Below are 6,301 nucleotides of genomic sequence, written 5' to 3' on the forward strand. Positions count from 1 at the left end.
GGCCTTCTCTAGACTGATGAATGCTAGATATCAAGGCTTACTCTTAGTTACGTACTATTTAGCTTCCTAGTTGTCTCATTAGTGCACTAAGATGGCATCAGTTGTGCTTTTCTTGGCACAAAATTGAAATGCATCTCATTTAAGCTAATTCTGTTCCTAATCATTTGTGCTATAACTCTTTTATCAACTTTCATAATCTGGTCCTATAATAAAGTACCAATCTTGTGCAAGAATTGATTATTTTCTCTCTCTCCCTCTCTCTCTTTCTGTGAGAGAACCTGGCCTTCTGTCTGCCAGGTTTGTGGCAACAAAAATGCTCAAGACATGTCATATACCCCAACAGTGCTCCTACAACTCTTTCAGGCACTAAGTCTTATGTCATAATTTGGTTACCACATAGTATCCTACAGTAGGGTATATTCCAGGGCTGGATATAAATGCAGAACTCCTCTTTACATAAGATTGATACAAGGATTATATACACAAGGATGGAGAATAACAGGCTTTAATAGTAGATCACAACATTTGTTTTGCACTGCACACCAGCTTTAAGTTGCTGAGTTTATATTCAAATACTATTAGGGAAGTACATTCTTTCTAACTATTGTGCAGTTGAATATTTTTCAGCAACAAAGGTGTGATGTGTTCTGGATTGCAAAGCAATATATCAGAGAGAATAGAGATGTGAGTGAGAAATCATCAGCATCCTCGTTTAACATCCTCCTTCTATGATGGTATGGGTTGGATGGTTTGACAGGAGCTGACCAGGCAGAGTGTATTTTGGTATGGTTTTTATGGCTGAATGCCCTTCCTAATACCAACCACTCCGTAAAGTGGGCTGAGTGCTTTTTACATGGCACTCGCACAGGTGTGGTCAGTTTTAGCATGGTTTTTTTACAGCTTGATGCCTTTCCAAATGCCAACTACTTTACAGTGTGGACTGGGTGCTTTTTACGTGACACCTGCAGTGGTAGGGTCACTAAATGACTTTGCAAGACAGAGTCTTTGAGAGGGGAGGGGGCAATGAAGGAGGTGATCTTGTGTCAGATGGTGAAAGATTAGAGTGTGACAGAGAGGCAGAAACATATGTTTTGCTGTAGATGAGGTCCGTGGTTACCCAGCCAGAGAGAGGGAGAGAGAGAGAGAAGAGAAAGAGTGAGAGTTAATAAAAACGAAGGCAGAAACAGTTACTTGGAGAGAGAGTGGGGGTTAACAAGCGGTATGCTGCTGTAAAAGAGATACATGGTTACCTAGCCAGAAGTAAGGGAAAGGGAAGGAGGGAGAGAGATCGATCAAGAACGAGGGCAGAAACAGGTTTGTTGCTGTAGAGGAGATACATGATTACTCAGCCAGAGTGGAGAGCAAGGGAAAGAGAGAGAGAGAGAGGAGACAGCAAGAGTAGGAGAGGGATGGTGGCAAGTGTCAGGGTATACTTGCAAGGAACAGGTATCAAGGCATAAATGGAATGGTAGAGTAAGGAAGAGGGAAAGGGAATGGATAATGGTATACTTGCACTTAGTGATTCAGAGAAGAAAGATGCATAGAAGTGCCACTATGAAAGGTAGCTAAATGTGGAAAGTGCATGGAAGAAGAGTCTTTCAAATATTGAACCATCTGAGTGACCAGCCATCAGAGTTGACAGCAGTATAATAGATAAGGCAATTAAGAATATGAAGACAGGGAAAGCTCCTGGACCATCAGGAATTACTGCTGAGATGCTTAAAATATCTGGTGGAATAGGATATAACCTAGTGACTGAATGATTTGTATAGTTAATCAGGTTGTTCATGTTGTTCAGGACCTGGACCATGTCAAGAAAGTTAGAATTATAGCTCAATTGTTTAGGAATAGAATTAAACCAAATGAGGTGCATTTTGGTTTTGCACCTGGGAAGAGTACCACAGATACCATCTTCCTAGTGGACAGCTGCAAGAGAAGTATTTGGCCTAAAGTAAACCATTATACTTGGTTTTTGTTGATCTTGTTGATCTTGCTCTGTTATTTGGTGGTCTCTAAGGAAGTTAGAGGGCTCAGTTCTCAGTCCACTTTTATTCATCATAGTCCTACAGACCATAACAGAGGAATTCAAAACAGGCTGCCTGTTGGAACTACTGTATGTTGAGAGAGAGAGAGAGAGAGAGTGCAAGAGAGTGAGAGTGTGATAGTGCAAGAGAAATTTAGAGAGAGGTGGTGGGAAAGTACTAGGGTACACCCTCAAGGTACAGGGATCAGAATAAAAATGGGATGATAGAGTATTGCCAAGGGTGCATGAGTAGGGAGTGGGGATTTCACATGAGTGCAAAGCGTGTCAGGATGGGGAATGCAGTGACTGGTAAAACCTGAGTATATAGAGGAGGTGGAGGACAACAGGATAGCAATGAAAATCTAATTCCTGTGTGTCCTTGTACTTATTTTTCCTGCACATCTGCCACAGGTGCAGACAACTTTCTCTTTTAATCTGTCTATGATTCCACTGCACCTCTTATGTACTCATAGCTTGCACTGGGTGCAATGAATGGAATTCCTTCCAACATAATGAGAAGGGCTTTTTATCTGACAGAAAGAGAGTCTTAGCTGCTTTCTTGCTAACAACAACTTTAGTCTTTGCTAGATTAACTTTGATTCCAGGTTTTACTTCCATATGTGGAATTTCTCTGATTCTATTATAGATTCTGCTATAAGTGCGAGGTCATCAGTACACAGTAGTTTCCTCTGTTATGGCCTGGAGGACTATGATGAGTAGGGGTCTGAGAACTGATCCCTGGTGCACTCCAACTTGTACACTAAATTCATTAATGTACTCATGGCTGACTCTCACACTACTGATAGCACTGCTATACATGGCTTGTACATTTTTAACAAGCCACTTGTCTACCAACTTCCTTAGAAACCTCCAGGTAACAGAGCAAGGGACTCTTTCAAAAGCTTTCTCCAGGTTGATGAAAGCCAACTACAATGGTTTACTTTCAGCTAGTTACTTCTCCTGCCGCTGTCTCTCTTGGAAGATGGCATCTGCAGTACTCTTCTCTTCCCTGGCACAAAGCCAAACTGCATCTCATCCAGTTCAAGTCTATTCCTAATCAATTAGGCTATAACTCTTACTGTAATTTTCATGACCTGAAAATGCTTCACTAGAAAAACAGACATGATATATGTATATAAAACAATCAGTACATTAATGTTGGATTTAATAACTGATTAACTTAAGCTCTGTGATCAAAATGTATGGATCACTGTTATTATTTAGATACATACTTATGGCCTCTAAATTTTTTCATGTAGTAATCCAATAATGCTTTGCATAAAATATTTCTCACAAAATTTTAAATATGTGAGTATATGTCTGTATGTATGTACATATCATCATCATCATCATCATTTAATGCTTATTTTCTATGCTCGCATGAGTTGGATAGTTTCCTATTATTAATTTTATGTATGTGGTGTTCTAAGGTGCTAGTGTTTGCATATGATACTTTCAGTGTGCCACTTAAATATTTTATGGTATTTATTGGATTAAGAGAAACACCTATCCAATGCAGTAAAAACTCCTCCACAATCATTGATATTATATGTCATTCATAGATAGGGTTGTACCACAAGATGTTGGATTATTTGTATCTTTTGTTCAGTTTGTTACTTCTAAGGTGTGGTGTGGGGTTGTGACTATTTAATGTGTTGTGTGTTAACCTCGTATTTTGGCTAAGTGGCTTCCATTTTATTTCTGGTATTTTCCTTTCTTATTTTTGGCCTACTCAGATTATCTACATCAGTTCATTGTTTACGACTATGTGTTTTTATGTGGAGTCTAGTTTTCCTAGCATTTTGGTTATCAGAATCAGATATATTATTATTGTATACATATTTTTTTTTTTGTGTTTCCAGCCCTTGCCAATGTAGTATTATAATAGGGTGCACAGGCATTAAAAATTGCTTCATTTGCTGATAGTCTTGATATTCTAATAGATGTTTTTTACTAGTCCCCTTATTATAGAAGGTGAATGATTCAACTGTACGTTAATGTACATTAGGTTTGCATTAAAATATTAGTGTTATATTCTTGTCAGTTACAATAATATATGATGTTTAAAAGTAATTCCATTTGTTGCACCCAGTGTAAGCTATGGACATGTAAGAGGACATATATGGACACACACCCTACTGCAACAAACTAAACTACATATCCTCTTTTCTTTCTCACATTTCCCCTTTACCGTGCATTATGCTTATGCTTGTCTCTCACTCCCCAATTCTGTCCTAACTGCCCTGCTCACTGTATCATTGCTATCCTGTTGTCTCCCACCTTCTCTGTATATCCAGGTTTCACCAGTCACTACATTCTCCACCTCACACTCTTTCCATTCAACCTTGGCAATATGCTATCAACCCATTTATATTCTGATCCCCATACTTTGAGGGTATGCCTAGTACTGTGCTACCATTTATCTCTTTCCCACTCTACCATCCCATTTAAATTCTGATCCCAATACATTGACAGTATGCCCCGGCACTTCACCACCAGCTCTCTCCTGCTCTTTCTTACACTCTTACCCTTGCACTCTCTTCCACTCTCTCTCTCTCATTCTTGATCACTCAGTATTTCTTTCTGTTGCTCTCTCCCTCTGGGTAACCATGTATCTTCTCTGCAGCAGTAAACATGTTTCTGTCCTTGTTCTTGATCTCTCTCCCTCTGCCTGAGCAACCATGTATCTCCTCTACAGCAAGACACCTATTCCTATCTCTCTGTCACACTCTAACCTCTCATCACCTGGCACAAGGCCACCTCATCCAGTGCCCCCTTTCTTAAAGATTCTTTGTCTTGCAAGTTACTTGGTAACCCCGCCAGTGCTGGTGCATGAAGTCCACACTGTAAAGTGGTTGGCATTTGGAAGGTTATCTGACTGTAAAAATTATGCAAAAACAGGCCTCACTGGTGTTGGTGCCATGTAAAAAGCACTCAGTCCACTCAGTAAGGTGTTGATGTTAAGAAAGGCATCCAGCCATAAAAAACCCTGCCAAAACTGAGTAGGGCTGACCAAAGCTTTGGGAGTAGATTTGTTAGATAGAAACTCAAAGAAGACTTTCATATGTATGAATGTATATATGCATATATAGGCACACAAACACACACACACATACATATACGCATATATACACACATGCATACATACACACTCACATATATACACATGCATATATACATATACACATACATACATATACACACACTTATATGCACATACATATATACACACACGCATACATATATATATATATATATCATCATCGTTTAACATCCGTTTTCCATGCTAGCATGGGTTGGACAGTTTGACTGGGGTCTGGGAAGCCAGGAGGCTTCACCAGGCTCCAGTCTGATCTGGCAGTGTTTCTACAGCTGGATGCCCTTCCTAATGCCAACCTCTCAACCATCAGTGTAGTGGGTGCTTTTTATGTGCCACTGGCACAGACGCCAGAGGAGGCTGGCAACAGCCACAATCGGTTGGTGCTTTTTATGTACCACTGGCATGGAAGCCAGTCAAGGCGGTGCTGGTATCGACCATGTTCGGATGGTGCTTTTTACGTGCCACCGGCATGGGTATCAGAACTACAATTTTTATTTGATTTTCATTTTGATGTTGATGTACTTAACTTGATAGGTCTCCTCAAGCACAGCAGGTCGCCCTACGATCCAAGGTACTTTTGATATATATATAGGTGCAGGTGTGACTGTGTGGTAAGAAGCTTGCTTTCCAACCACATGGTTCTGGGTTCAGTTCCACTGCATGGTACCTTGGGCAAGTGTCTTTTGCTATAGCTTCAGGGCAATCAAATCCTTGTGAATGGATTTGGTAGATGGAAACTGAAAGAAGCTTGTCATATGTGTATATATATATGTATATGTGTGTGTATTTGTGTGTATATGTGTGTGTATATGTGTGTGTATTTGTGTATGTGTGTGTGTGTATTTGTGGAGAGGAGGTTCTGCAAGGTTCCTCACAGGCAAAGAACACAGGTACAAGATTCTCTGGGCAGGGAACACTGACGGGGTCGGGGGCGTAGGAATACTTCTAGCGGAGAAATGGGTGGATAAGGTAATCGAGGTCGTTAGAGTAAGTGACAGAGTACTTAAGATCAGACTAGTGCTTCATCATAGATTAGCTACTGTCATCTCAGCCTATGCACCTCAACCTGGGCTACCAGATGGTCTGAAAGACCAATTCTATGACACCCTCTTGCAAACTACCTCGTCGACGAGTGACAGGGACCTTCTCTTTGTGGCTGGAGACTTCAACGGTCATGT

At 40.5% G+C, this 6,301-nt stretch overlaps 2 protein-coding genes across 3 annotated transcripts in view; one reads left to right on the top strand and one right to left on the bottom strand.

The window, feature by feature from the left end:
• LOC106869388 (fatty acyl-CoA reductase 1) overlaps positions 1–6,301 on the bottom strand; it is a 422,225-nt gene that overhangs the window by 139,967 nt on the left and 275,957 nt on the right. The window lies entirely within an intron of this gene.
• LOC106882603 (putative fatty acyl-CoA reductase CG5065) overlaps positions 1–6,301 on the top strand; it is a 125,191-nt gene that overhangs the window by 14,159 nt on the left and 104,731 nt on the right. The window lies entirely within an intron of this gene.

Source organism: Octopus bimaculoides, chromosome 7 (assembly GCF_001194135.2).
Source record: "Octopus bimaculoides isolate UCB-OBI-ISO-001 chromosome 7, ASM119413v2, whole genome shotgun sequence".
Classification (NCBI taxonomy): Eukaryota; Metazoa; Mollusca; class Cephalopoda; order Octopoda; family Octopodidae; genus Octopus; species Octopus bimaculoides.